The sequence below is a fragment of the Piliocolobus tephrosceles genome, chromosome 17 (assembly GCF_002776525.5).
Source record: "Piliocolobus tephrosceles isolate RC106 chromosome 17, ASM277652v3, whole genome shotgun sequence".
In the NCBI taxonomy this organism is placed as follows: Eukaryota; Metazoa; Chordata; class Mammalia; order Primates; family Cercopithecidae; genus Piliocolobus; species Piliocolobus tephrosceles.
The window spans coordinates 44,521,711-44,537,104 of NC_045450.1; positions in this window are offsets into that span (position 1 = coordinate 44,521,711).

A 15,394-nucleotide genomic window follows, 5' to 3' on the forward strand; every position below is an offset into this window, starting at 1 on the left:
CCACTCTTGCCACATCTGTCTAACATAGTACTGGAAATCTTATCTGGAGCAATTAAGCCAAAGAAAATTTAAAAAGACATCCAAATTGGGAATAGAGAAGTTAAATTGTCTCTGCAGATGACATGATTGTATATACAGAAAACTCTAAGAACTGTATTAAAAAGCTGTTAATGACAGTAAACAAATTTAGTAAAGTGGCAAAAGACAAAATCAACATACAAAAATCAATACTCTTTCTATATACTAACAACAAACCATCTGAAAAAGAAATCAAGAAAACAATCCCATCTAAAATAGCATCAAAAAATCAGACTTATCTGCATAAATTTAAACAAGAAGGAGAAAAGCTGTACTCAGAAATCTATAAAACATTGATGAAATAAATTGGAGAAGACAAATAACTGGCCCTATATCCTGTGTTCATTGATTGGAAGAATTGATGCTTAAAACTTCTACACTACCTAAAGTGATTCCCTCATTGAATAAAATTCCACTCAAAATTCTAAAGACATTTTTCATAGAAATAAAAAAAAAGCCACAGAAATAGAAAAAAATCACAGAAAAATGCATGAAATTGCATGAGACAGTGAGTAGCCAAGACAATCTCAAGTAAAAAGCAAAACAAAAGAAAAGCTGAGACATCACCTTGCCTAATCTCAGAATATACTATAAAGCTACAGTAATCAAATTGCAATCTTAATTGAATGGTATAGTAACAGACACATGGACCAATGGAACGGAGTAGATGACCCAGAAATAAATCTACACATTTGCAGTTAACAAATCACACACAACTAGAACACACAATGGGGAAAGGGTAGTCTCTTCAATAAAGGATGTGAGGAAAACTGTATACTCACATGCAGAAGAATCAAATTGGGCCTTTAACTTCTACCATATTAAAAAAATCAACTCAAAATGGATTACAGAATTAAACATAATTGTAAAACTACTGAAAGAAAACACAGAAAAACAGCTCCTTGGCATTAGTCTTTGCAGTGATTTTTTGGATATGGTCCCAAAAGCACAGTCAATAAAAGCAATAATAGAGAAATGGGGTTGCATTAAACTCAGTAACTTCTTCCCTTTAAAGGAAAATAACCCAACAGTGTGAAGGGACAACCTAAATCTACAGAATGGAAGAAAATATTTGCAATTCATACATCTGATAATGAGTGAATATCTAAAATAAGGAACTCAAACAACTGAATAGCAAGAAAACAACCCAATTATAAAACTACAAAATGAGCAGAGGACCTGAATAGACATGTTTTCAAAAAACAAGACATACAAATAGCTAGCAGGTACATGAAAAGGTGTTCAACATCACTAATCAACAGGGACATGCAATCAAATCCACAATAATATATCACCTCACTTCTGTTAGAGTGGCTATTATTAAAAGGCGAGGGTGGAGAGATGTAAATTAGTACAGCTATTATAGGAAACAGCATAAAGGTTGCTAAAAAATTAAAAATAGAACTATCATATGATCTAGTAATCTGACTACTTGGTATATATGTTTAAAGGAAATTAAATTAGTATGTCAGAGATATCTGCATCCCTACATTCATTGCAGCACTGTTCACAATAGCCAAGATATGGAATCAACCTGTGTCCATCAACAGATGAAAGAATTTTTCAAATATGATATATATACACAATGAAATATTAATACCATTCATCCATAAACAAGAAGAAAATCATGTCATTTGTGAGAGCGTGGATGAATCTGGAGGGCATTATGCAAGTGAAATTAGCCAGGCACAGAAAGAGAAATACTTCATGATCTCCCTTGTATAAGGAATCTAAAAATGTCAAGCTCATAGGACCTGAGAATACAAGTGTGGTTACTAGATCCCAGGAGAGGGAGGATCAGAAAGTGTTGGTCAAAGGGTACAGAGTTTCAGCCAGACAGGAGGACTAAGTTCTGGAGATCTACTTTACAGCGTGGTAATTATAGTTAATAACAATATATTATATACTTAAAATGTGTTAAGAGAGTTGATTTGTAATCTTCTTACCTGAAAAAAAGTATGTGAAGTGATGGACTTAATTAACTTGACTTAATCATTTCACGATGTATTCATATGTCAAAAGTTCACATTGTCCTCCATAAATGCATACCATTTTTATGTTCAATTAAAAAATAAATCCAGAGGGTAAGAAATGAGATGCTTAATTACTGATGTGTATAAGAGGAGAAGTGGTCAAATTTCTAAGGCAAATTGCGTGTAACTTGAGTATGGACCAAAGAGGGGCCACATGTAAGAGAGATGGCAGTAGACTCATCTTGCATCTTATCTCTGAGGACTGCCTGGAAGAGTAGACAGAACTTTAGCAGAAGCTGAAAATATTACTAGCTTCCAAAGAACTGAGGAAGGAATATGAATTAGTGTATTGATGCATTCACACACATCAAATAACTCCAGAATGATGGAAGGTTGCTTAAGGATCCATGAAAATTCTATGTCACATTTCAACCTCTGCAATATTCAATAAGCACACAGCCCACAACAGTACCAATCAAGTGAGGTCTTTCTTTTCTTTCTTTTTTTTTTTTTCTTTGAGACAAAGTCTCACCCTGTGGCCCAGGCTGGAGTGCAGTGGCCGGATCTCAGCTCACTGCAAGCTCCACCTCCCAGGTTTACACCATTCTCCTGCCTCAGCCTCCCGAGTAGCTGGGACTACAGGCGCCACCATGCCTGGCTAGATTTTGTATTTTTTAAAATTTTTTAATTTTTTTTAGTAGAGACGGGGTTTCACCGTGTTAGCCAGGATGGTGTCGATCTCCTGACCTTGTGATCCGCCCTTCTCGGCCTCCCAAAGTGCTGGGATTACAGGCTTGAGCCACCGCGCCTGGCCAGTAAGGTCTTTTCTTACCTTTCCTCTCTCTCCCAGCTCCAAACTTGGAGGAACTCTAGGTAGTTGATATTAAGGAAAGGGGAAGAAGAGGAAATTGATATGCCGTGTTTCTGCACTGTAGACTTTTCGGCGTGAAAGAATAAGAAATGTGGAGAAGGCAAGATTTAACTTTAAATCCAGTTCAGATTAAATTCTTAGCTTAATTATATGGAATTATGCATTTTAATTTCTAAGTTGTGACTGTGTTTATACAAATATAATCATAGGACTTTTTCTTTCCCCCAAAAATGTTATGGGAGTTGGATGAATTTTCAATCAAGACAGAGAACTAGCTCTTTATGAGATTGAAAGTGAAAATGCTATATAAAAGCAAATTTACTTATTCCTTCAAAAGTAAAAGTAAAAAATTGAGTTCCCAGGATTCAAAATCAATGTATATACAAAATTGTATTTCTATATGCTAGCAAGAGGTATTGGAAAATAAAATTAAATAATGTTATTTCCAATGACGTATACATAAATTCTTAGAAACCCTTTCACAACAAATTGTGAATGATCTATACAATAAAACTCACGAAATATTGCCAAGACAATTATTTATTGATTGACTTTTGAGACAGCATCTCCCTGTCACCGAGGTTGGAGCGCAGTGGCGTGATCTCTTCTCACTGCAGCCTCTGCCTCCCAGCTCCAAGCGATTCTCTCAAACTCCTGGCCTCAGCCGGGCGCTGTGGCTCACGCCTGTAATTCCAGCACTTTGAAAGGCTGAGGTGGGTGGATCATGAGGTCAGGAGTTCGAGACCAGCCTGACCAATATGGTGATACCCTGTCTCTACTAAAAATACAAAAATTAGCCCGGTTTGGTGGCATACACCTTAATCCCAGCTACTCAGGAGGCTGAGGCAGGAGAATTGTTTCAACCTAGGAAGCGGAGGTTGCAGTGAGTTGAGATCGCGCCACTGCACTCCAGCCTGGGTGACAGAATGAGACTCTGTCTCAAAAACAAACAAACAACAACAACAACAAATCTCCTGGCCTCAGGTGATCTGCCCTCCTTGGCCTCCCAAGGTGCCGGGATTACAGGTATGAGCCACCGCGCCTGGCCCAAGACAATTTTTTAAAATGTACATAAATGGCACAATATACCATATATGTGAATTTAAAGATGCTATTTAGTAGTATCTTTTGTTGTCAATCCTTCCCAATACATACATTAAATGTAATCATGATCCAAGTCCCCACATAATTTTTTCTTATAAATTAAAACTTTATTCTTATGTTAGAAAAATTCAAAGCGTCTCATGTTAAATTTAAAAATTTTGTAAAACAATGGTGGAGGAGTTGCAAATCTAATTTTGATATATGTTTTGTTTTGAGACGGAGTCTTGCTCTGTCACCCAGGCTGGAGTGCGGTGGTGCTATCTCAGCTCACTGCAGCCTCTAGGTAGACTGAAATACATGTTTGAGTCTATTTTATAAAGGGCTGACAGGGTAATTCCACTGGGAAAGGATAGTCTTTCAACAAATGGAACTGAAACAGGTAGATATTCATTGGGAAAAACAGCAGTCTCCCCCTGACACCATCCAAAAAATAATTAAATATAAATCATAGACCTAACTATGAACCGTAAAATTTCTATAATGAAAACTTACCATTTGGGGGTAAGTAAAAATTACACAAACAAGACATATTGCACTAGCCCAGTGATAAAAAAAATGATGAAGTGGACTTCATCAAGATTTACAAGAAATGTCCAGAATATGCAAATCCATAGAGATAGGCAGCAGATTAGTGGTTGTGCAGGGCTGGGGCAAGGGAGGAATGCTTGATGGCTATGAGTTTTCTTTGGGAGAGTGGTTAAAATGTTCTGGCACTAGACAGTAGTGATCGGTGCATACCACTCAGAATGTACTAAAAGCCACCGAACTGTATGCTATAAAATGGTGAATTTTATATTGTGTGAATTTTAATTAAAGATCTGCACCACTAAGAAAATGAAAAGTTAACCATGGAGTAGGAGAAAATATTTGCAATACATAAAACTGAAGGGATATATATGCAGGATAAGACACCTTATGGAGAAGTAAATGAAAAGACAAACAATGCAAGATTAAAAAATGTTTAAATAGACTTGAATTGATACTTCATAAAGAAAAGAATGGCCAATGAGCTTATGAAAAGACGCTTAGCATTATTAGTCATCTCACCACCTGGTATAACATTTTGTGACTTACCAACAAATAATATTGATCACAATAATAATAATGAACACTCCGGAAATACTAATTGCTGTGACAATGATGGTGGGAGTGTAAAGTGGCAAACCCACAAAGTAAAGATATTTGAAAGTTTCTCACATTATTTAAACAGACACTTCAGCCGTGATGTAGGAGTTTCATTTCTAGATATTTACTTTAGTAAATGAAAACATGTCTATAAAATAGTGTGCAAGAATGTTCAAAGCAGTTTTATTTATAATAATTAAAAACCAAGGCAACCCAAATATTTGTCAACAGATGAAGTTGCATAAGCACATTGTGGTATTCACACAATGGAATCCTGCTCAGCAATTAGATGGAGTCACTATTGATACATATAACTGCATAAATGAATCTTAAAATATTTTTAAAATAAACCAGAAAAACACAGAATACACATGGTATGATTTCATTCAAATGAGGTTTAAAAATATGCAATCTAAATTATGGTAGTGGAATGGTGGTTGCTTCTAAAGGAAAGGATTGACTTAAAAAATGGTCCTGAAAACAACTGATTAGTATGATGAAAATGTTATATATTTTAATCACGATAATGGATACAAAACTCATTGAACTGCACACCTAAAATCTGTAATTTTTTAAATAAAGGCTATATACTTCAATTAGAAAAAATAAGTAATTTTTTAAAAAGTCTCTGCACAGTCTTATAGAAATCCTTCCTCTCTCCCTCTCTATTTTATCTTCCTTATGGATCATAGTTAAATGTCCCTATCTATGGTACAGTTTAGGAATAAGCTTAATTTGTTGATCTTAGGAAAAAATAGGCTTGATCCTTTAGACTTGAGTTAAATTCCAACATCCTACACTCTATTGAGAATTAAGGAAGTACCATGATACAGGAAGAACAAGTCATTTAGAATCATAATGACAAAGGTGTTAGAACCAGCTCTGTCACTGATGAGCTGGATTTTGAAAAGATTAAACTGTCTAAGTCTCAGTTGCTTTATCTGTTAAATAAAAGAGGACCCTATGTAATTTTCCCAGAGTGGGAAAAGATCAAGATGATATTCATAGAATGTTAGCACATATTAGTTAGAGCTCCCTAAGTGATAGTTTTTTTCTCTTACCCAATTCAAAAATTAATTGCATATTTTTAATTAAATAATTTATAAACCTTGAATATGATTTCTGATTTTCTTAGGCTGCTTAATTTTTCTTGTATCTGACATATCTAAGGTGTTACTGGTCAACTCTTCAAAGAGTACTCAAAACACGTTTAAGAGTTTAACCAATTCCTGACAACAGATTTCAGAATCTGGGGCATGTGTGATTTTCTCTGTATACTCCAGTGAAAGGGAGCTTCTTGGATATAAATGAGTTAGCCTGTAAGGGAAAAACAGAGTTGTTATGAATGGGTAAAGGGTTAGGTAGTCATTACTCTTGCTGTTACTACTATCGGGAAATCTGGAAATTACCCCATTTACTAATGTATCAATTCACTCATTCAGTCAGTTATTCCTTTGGTTATTTATTCATTCATCTGTATAATTTTTCAACAAATATTTTGTGAATGCCTAATGTACTATGTGCTAGGTGTATGTAAAACAGAAACATTACTCTAAATGTTTCTTTTATATTTTTAATAATTTTACACAAGGTAAAAGTGTACATAGATTCTTTGTGATAGCTCTAGCTGCAAAGGAGTCTACTGAAATTCCTCACGCTAACATGCTGTTTTCAGAATGTCAATGCCTAAGGTAGAAATTAAAGGCCTCTGGGAGTTCTGGAGAGTATAGCCGTTGGACAGACCTTAAAACAAGGAGACAGTATTGTCCCAAAGGTGAGAATATGACAATTGCTCATGCCCATGAGTAATCACTGAGTTAATGCCTCCTTCAAAAATTCTGCCAGGGAACTTAGTTGTGTGCAGCACGTCTTGTTTGTTCTCAGGTTTATAGTACTAACAAGGCTTCTTAACAATTAATTACACGCCTGTTTTACAAGTGTGAGTGTTTTGATATGTGAACTTTCTAGAGAACTTCAGGGAAATTTAAATTGCCCTCCAACAAGTACCCAGTTCACTGCCCTGCACTATGCAAATTTGATATTAAATGATCAAGTATGAACCCAAAGCCTCATGAGGTCATGGAATCCCTTGATTTGGGACCAGGTGTATAGAAATGTTCAATTATTAAATAATTAGTTTGGAAACAATAACTAGTGTAGTTTAAGTCTCTTGCTGATTTCCTAATGTTTGTTAATTTAAGCACCTGTGTCTTCCTGTAACACTTTCCTGCAGAATGCTTACCGGGATATGTCTTGCATGTAAATTAACAATGAATATAATTACCTTTTTGCAACTCACTCCAGGTGCCTAAGTGAGTAGAAATGAATTATGACTTTAATTGTCAGAAAGAGTTCAATATTCTGAATCTAATGATTTAAAAATCATTTAAATGTTTGGCTAAGTAATAATGTTAGTGTTAATTAAAACACCAAAATACTATATTTTTAGGTTAACCAAAGGTTCTATTAAAGAAGAATCAGATAAATAATCACGTAGTAAAGAGAAGCAGTTGTTTTAGCATACCTAATCTGTTCTCTTACTATTTCAAGGATGATTGAAGTTGTAGATGCATTTTCCAGCCTTCAGCAAAGTCCCTAATTCTTTCCTTTGACCTTCCCCATTTTTCTTGGGAGTGAAATAACATTCATCTTTGTAGAGAAGTAATCCCATTGACACTTAAAATTCATGTTCAAAATTGCACTAATTATCTTCTTATAAAGTCATCTCAATAATATCATCACCATTCCCCCATATAACTAAAAAAGAATGTGAAACTCATTTTAGATTTACCTGTCTCCCTTCAGCCCTGCATCAATTAGTTAACAAGTTCTGGTCATTTTTCTTCAGGCTCATCACCAAAGTCCCAACCAAACTCTCATCTTATCTTGCTTGATCTACCCCAGTAGTGTCTTCCTATTGAGTCATATTCTCCCATCTTTAGGACTCTTGTCTCTAGCCTGAGCTGTGACCTTCAGGCCAACTTCTGAATATAAGAGTTATTTTTCCAAAGTGCAATTAAAAATAAGAGGAGGAAAGTTCATGTCCCAAAGGTGCGGTTGCTAATGAGTTGGAAGTGGGAGGAGTTTGTTTTGAGAGATAAAAGGAACACATATTGTCATTTTGAAACTATTCTGGATGTCGGCTCTTTATGGAATCTTATTCACCAAAACTTATTCAACTAGTCATTTCACATTTCCACATATTCCACATGTGTATGTGGATGATATCCACATATTAATGGATATCTTTAATGGACATAAACACTAAAAACAAACAAGATGAAAAGTTTAAAAGTATAACATCTTCCTAGTATTGAAATATGCAGATAATGCCTTTAATTCTCAAATGAAATGCTCGTATAGAGATAGTAAAAGACATATAATCTTATGGCATAATTATGGGTAGATCATCCCTAATCGTTATTTCACAATTTCACCCTAAGTCTTAAGGTCAGGCAGTGGATTTATATGTAAGATGTTAAATTTGTTAAAGTGCCATGTTAGCACAAATTGATTTGATAAAGACTGGTGGAACTTTTCCTAAAATAGAAAGAAAATGGGTAAAATGATCTTTTAAAAAGCCTGTGACTTTCATGGCAGATCGGCAGGGGTACCCCATTATGTAGTGTAACATGTATTCCTACACTGGTAACGGTGCATGTTAAAATGCCAGGAAATAAACAGCAGGACTGAAGTAGGAATGAGGTTGCCTGCGTAAAGCATTTCTTAGAAACATAATTACAGCATCATTGAAGCATGAAGGTAGCCACACATATTTGCAGCTGCTATAATCAGTGTAATTGGCCTGCCATTTCCTCTGCACACCCTTCTTCGGTTAAGACTTTAGGAGTGTTTCTGCTAGAATGATATAGTTAATGCCCATTTGTTCTCTTCATGCATTAAATCATGCTGTTCCTCTCTTCTATTCATATTGCTGCTGTATCATATGACATTGTTTGTGGAGTAGATTCAACTGTCAAATGGACTTTCAGATTTTCTATCAGAATGGAGTTTATAAAACAATTAAACATAAGACTTGTTTTCATTGTTGTTATTCTTCTTTGCATCATTTCTGGATCCAGTTATGAATATCCACCTCGTTAGCTCCTCTCTGCTTGGATACCTTGATTGTCACTGGCAGGGGAAGAAAGAGGAAAGTTATTCACAAATTGCTAGAGTTAACTAGGGCAAATTCTAAGGCAGGGTATCTCAAACTTACCTCCTAATGGTTATTCTACCAAAAAGGCAAATGTACTTATGATGTAATAAAATAATTTGTTTTTGCTGAAAAGATCATATGTAGTAGATTTACAAAGATTATGTACATATAGTTACCTTTAGCCTTGACAATACGTCGTATATTTATAGTTCAAGTAATTTTAGAACGTGACCAATGTTTTCCCTAAATATTGAGAAGCAATGCTAATAGATATGGAAGTCATTTAAAGTTTAAGTAGGGAAAAAACATAGTTAGAGAATGCATTCTTATTTTCATTAATTATGGTTGCAATGGTAATTAATGGGCTCAGATCTGGGAGAAACAAGACAAATTATAAATTATTACTGATTCCTTGTGCATCTGGTCATGATGAATTAACAAGGATTGGACTTACCCTCCTACAGTAAACACCGAATGAAAGATATAAAATGACTTATTTTACACAGTGGGAAGAAGCACCATAAGATCGTGACCCCTGAGAAAAGGGAAATAAGCAGGACAAGCCCCATAATCACATCAGGTTTCTTGCAGACACATTCCAGTCCACAATGTTGGCAGAAAAATCCAGAGTATAGCACAATGGTTTGATAAAATGAGGAGGCAGATATCTCTGCAGGAAAATTGAGGCAATTATTGAAGAATGATTAAAATTTTACCTTAGTGTTCTAGTTCCTGTGGTATCTTTGAAGCAGTGAGGAGAGTACAATGAGAATTTATTATCATACCTAAGAAATGAGAAATAAGAAAAGAAGGAAGACAGGAAAGAAGAGAGAGAAAAGAGAGATGGAGACAGAGAAGGCAAGAGAAAGAGGGAGGAGAAGGTAAGGAAGGAGAAGGGGAGGGAGAGGAAGAGGGGCATGGGAAGGGGGAGAGAGAAAAGAAAGCAGGAAGAAAAGGAAGAGGGAGAAGGGGAGGTGAGAGAGGGGAGGAGAAAAAAGGAAGAAAAGAAAGAAAGGAAATGGGGAGAGGGGCAGAGGATGAAAGGAAGGGAGGAAGGAAGGGCAGGGGGAAAGGAGAAAGGAAGGGAGAGAAAGAAAAAGAAATTCACATTTGTAGTATGCATGCTATTTAAAATTTCCGTAGTGATCACGGATTTCCCAGCAATGAGAATACAAACATTTCATGTTTCATCTTTTCTCTTTGCTGTGTGCTTAGGATGATGAAGGTGAAGGCAGAGTGAGAGGAGGGAAGCTGAAAATATGAAAGTTTATATTCCCACTGTTTTGAAACCCTTTGTTAGTGTGGGTAATCTTAAACTGTCAATATATAACAAGTACTAATGTTGCCAGATAGTCGGATATATCATTTTTAAGAAACGCTGTTCAGATTTTATAAATCCATTTGCATATTTACATAGCATTCAGTGATATTTCAGGGAAGGAATGATACTTGGGGCAGGGTCCAGTTTCTTTGGATGGGCTGTTTGTTCTCTTTATAGCAAGCTCTGACCTGAATTCAGAGAGGGTATACAGACACATGGACCTTCAGATGAAGAATTTAAGTGTAAGAAGAAAAATAATCTTACTAAATAAAGTACCTTACTACATCTTGGCAAACACAACCATATGGCACTCTTATCTCCTAGAGGTACAGGTGTTATCTTTTAGGATGTAGAATAATCCACCTTCATCTTCTTCATTATACTGGTCTAGCCTGATAGATTAAGGCCAATCTTATCAGTTCATTGGGATAGAGGTGGCAAATAAAACTTAAATTTTCCTCAATTTTTGTCTCCTCACACCTGTATGGTCTTAGTTCTCTAAAGAATTATCAATCATAGTTTATAATAGAATCAACTGATAAAATTATTATTAATCATTATGGGTCATTAATACTTTATAAAGCATGCTTGTGTATATATTGTTCTGAAATAACTTATTTTGTGAACTTATATTTCAGACTTGGTGCTTTTTAAGTGAAATATGATTATACTGAACTCATTTAGTCTTTGAAGTTAATTATAGGTGGTAATAATAACTATCCCCATTTTAGAGAGAAGACATAAGAGTTTAGGAAGGAACCTAGCCCTTGTTACACAACTGGAACTTGAGGGGCAATGTAAAGACCCAGGTTTGCTCTGCTTCAAACCTCAAGCACTTAAATATCGTGATGCCTCTTTAGTGTCATGTTTTATATTTTATAAATGAAGAAATGAGGGGGTCAGAGAGGTGCTTCATCTACGAACATGGAGTTACCTAAGGACATGCAGTTACCTAAAGAGGACAATTGAAGTCTATATTTGGATTTTTCATAAAAAATTTTTGAGTATTTTTCCTACTCTGTAGCAGCTTCTCAAGTTATCGGTCACATATAAGCATAAGAAATATTTCTCAGGTGCCTTTCCTTTGTAAAATGTGTAAATATCCCTATCTCAGAAAGGTCTTCCGGTTGCACATTCTGTATGAATTGTAATGAGACACATGTGGGCATAAATATATTTCTAACTGTAAAATATAAGTATCTGTACTAATTTTTAGGGGCTCTAGGACTGAAAAAAATATATGAGTAACTGATGTAGATGTAATTTTAATCTAAGGACAGGTACTTCATCTGGGATAATTTAAGTGACAAATCCCTGGATAATTCAGGGGGAAAAGAAGAAAAAATTAACATTTTCTGAGCTTTACTAAAGTCAGCCTATTTCTTTTTTGGGGAGATTTCTTTGTTCTTAAAAGGAGGGGTTGACAGTGTGGATGAATCCACAGCACCATGAAGAATGCCTTGGACTTGAAATAAGGTTGACTGGAGGTTGAGAGTTTTAAATTTGTCACTGATGTCAGGTATGTTGCTTAACTTCTCTGATTTTTCATTTTTCTCATCTGCAAATTTAAATCCTAAAACCTAGTCTAATGGACTGTTTTGAAAATGGAATGTCATAATGCACATTAGAATAGAATGACTCTCTTACTAGATGAAATTTCAATTATGTGAAGAATGGAAGAAAATGTGAACCAACATTTTCAGGAGCTTGGGAATGGGTGCACAGACCCAAAAAAGTGAAGGTGAGGAAAGAGGAAACAATAACATTTACTACGTGACCCTGGGGTCTATGACATCATCATTTTCACTCACCTAGAAATATTCTCTTGGGCCCTGATTCTTAACAGAACAATTTTACCAATCAGATACCTAAAAAATTAAATGAACTACATTAAAATATAATTCTACTGATTGTATATATCTTAACCCTTTCCAGCATTATATATTTTATGTAAATCAGTACAAAGGTATGCATAAAGGGAGAAAAATGAAGTAAGTTAATAATCATTACTTCTTCTCCCCAGCCTCCTCCTCCTGCTATCAAAGCAGTGCAAGTAGCTAACAGTAAGTGTTGACTATCGTTCTTGTATATTAACTTAGTGAATACTCACACCATTCTTGTGGATTAGCTACTATTATTATCCCCATTTTTCAGGGGGAGAAAAACAAGACTAGGAAGATTAGATAATGCATTTATTAATCTATCTGGACTTTAAAATCTAGCTTTACATCTTCCAGCACTTGAATCTTAGTATATTCTTTGTGTGTATTTTCCAAAGTCACACAACTGGTGTCTGAAGTAGATGGAATTTAAAAGCAGAAATTCTCACTCTGGAGTTAGTGTTGTTAACCAAAGTCCTTACTGTGAGAAAGACATCATGCTACGTCTTTTCATATATGTTGTCTCATGAAATTCTTACAATAATCTTGTGGCAGATGAATATTAATACCTATTTATAAATAAGAAAACAGGCACAGAAAATTTGAATTAATTTTCTAAACTACATTGACAAAGCCCGTATTTCCTTGTTTGTTTGTTTTTTTCTTTTTTTGAGACAGAGTTTCACTCTTGTTGCCTAGGCTGGAGTGCAATGGCACTATCTTGGCTCACTGCAACCTCCACCTCCCGGGTTCAAGTGATTCTCCTGCCTTAGCCTCCCCAGTAGATGGGATTACAGGTGCCCAGCACCATGCCTGGCTAATTTTTTTTGGGGGGGGGGTATTAGTAGGGAGGGAGTTTCACTATGTTGGCCGAGGTGGTCTCAAACTCATGACCTCAGGTGATCTGCCTGTCTCAGCCTCCCAAGGTGCTGGGATTACAAGCGTGAGCCACCGTGCCCAGCGCCTGTATTTTTTCAATAATATTTTGCTATCTTTGAGTTACCTGGCTATTTGATTTCTCTAGGGTGAATAGCCAAATAAGTGAAAAAAGTGACAAAGGGAAATACGGGTGCTTATTGGATAACATTAAAGGTGCAGATTAACAGAATATTAATGGAAACTTTGGTATCTGGTCAGGAGAATAAGTGTGCCATTGATAGGTGCAGAAACTGAAAAAGAGGCCAATTTATAGATATTAGAGTTCATTGTAGGGAGGGAAGAGCTGCCAGTCCATGACACAAAGATTGAAATCAAAATTTCCTTCTACTGAATAGGTTGGTAGGGGATGGGAAAAAAAATAGAAAACATTGCCAGAACCACTGGGATTGACACATAAAGGAGGAACCACAAGGCCAGGTAAAGCCAGGAGTGAAGATGGCTTAACCCTGAGACTATTGACAGATGCTTCAGTTGATTCAAAACTTCTGATCAGCGGTCAGGATGTGGGCTCAGGTTTGGAGTCAGGTGGAGTGTGAATTTAGAGACATTAGTACTATCACCTATAAGAATATAAATATTAGCCCATTATTCTTTGCCCCCTGCTTTTGATTGTGTGCATGCACTTTGGCTGTGCGTAAATGTGTGCCTTTGCTCATCTACAAATTCAAGCTATGTCTATAGAAAATACCAGATGAATGTTGGAAAGAATAGAGTCTGGAAGATAAAGTTCGCTGTTTGAGATGTCAGCAGTCTGGTTCAGGGATTTGACAGGCCGTGGCCTCCAGGTAGCATATCCCTAGTCATCTTTCACTCAGTTCTATTTTGTACTCCACAAAAAATTCTGTCCATACCTCTCAGATGGATATAGTTATTTGTGTATATTAAACTCACTAAATGACTGTAACGTTACATCATACTTTACTGAATGCTAAAGTGTTGGAATTGCTCCCAAACTAGTTACCGAACTCAAAGAATATAGTTGAATATGCCGGGCACTGTGGCTGATGCCTGTAATCCTAGCACTTTGGGAGGCCAAGGTGGGTGGATCACTTGAGGTCTGGAGTTCGAGACCAGTCTGGCCAACATGGTGAAACCCTGTCTCTACTAAAACTTCAAAAATTAGCTGGGCATGGTGGCAGGTGCCTGTAATCCCAGCTTCTCGGGTGGCTGAGGCAGGAAAATGATTTGAACCCAGGAGGAACAGGTTTCGGTGAGCCGAGATCTCACCATTGCACTCCAGCCTGGGAGACAAGAGTGAAACTTTGTCTCAAAAAATGTAGTTGAATAAAACAACTTTACAGATATAGACAGTTCAAAACATTTTTTTCTGTTGCTTAATTGTATCGTCTGAGGGGTTATAAATATGTCTGAGAAGAATTATGTGATGAGATAAAATAGCAAAATTTTTTGTTCTTAGTATCTACCACAAAACACATATTGTTATAACAAAATATGAACTGTGGTTCTAAAAAAGTAGAAAGTGAAATCAAAAAAACAGGCAGTTCATCTTCTTTCATCTTCCTTTTTTTTACCTGAATCTTAAACATGATCAAAAAAATCTCTGTTTGGATTTACTCATTTGATGTTTATTGAATTTAGCCCAAACAAGGTAAAGACTTCTCATCCACAGCATATTATTTTAAAGTCATGCAAAACAATTGTGCTTCAGCTAAATTACTGTGTAGATTGTGAAAGCATTTTAAGCCATGAGCAAAAATATTCTGCTCTTGATGTTTTGGAGGGGGAAATCAATAAAACCTCTTAAATATGTGACAGTAAAAAAAAAACGGAGTATTATATAGGATACAAAAAGCTTTATACTACAGTTGATCTAATGGTCATAACTGTAAATGGTATTGGAAAATGTATATAGTAAATTAAGTCTCACAAGCTCTGAATTTGCGGCAGGCAATTTACAGAGGATTTCCTCACTTCTTCCTTAGG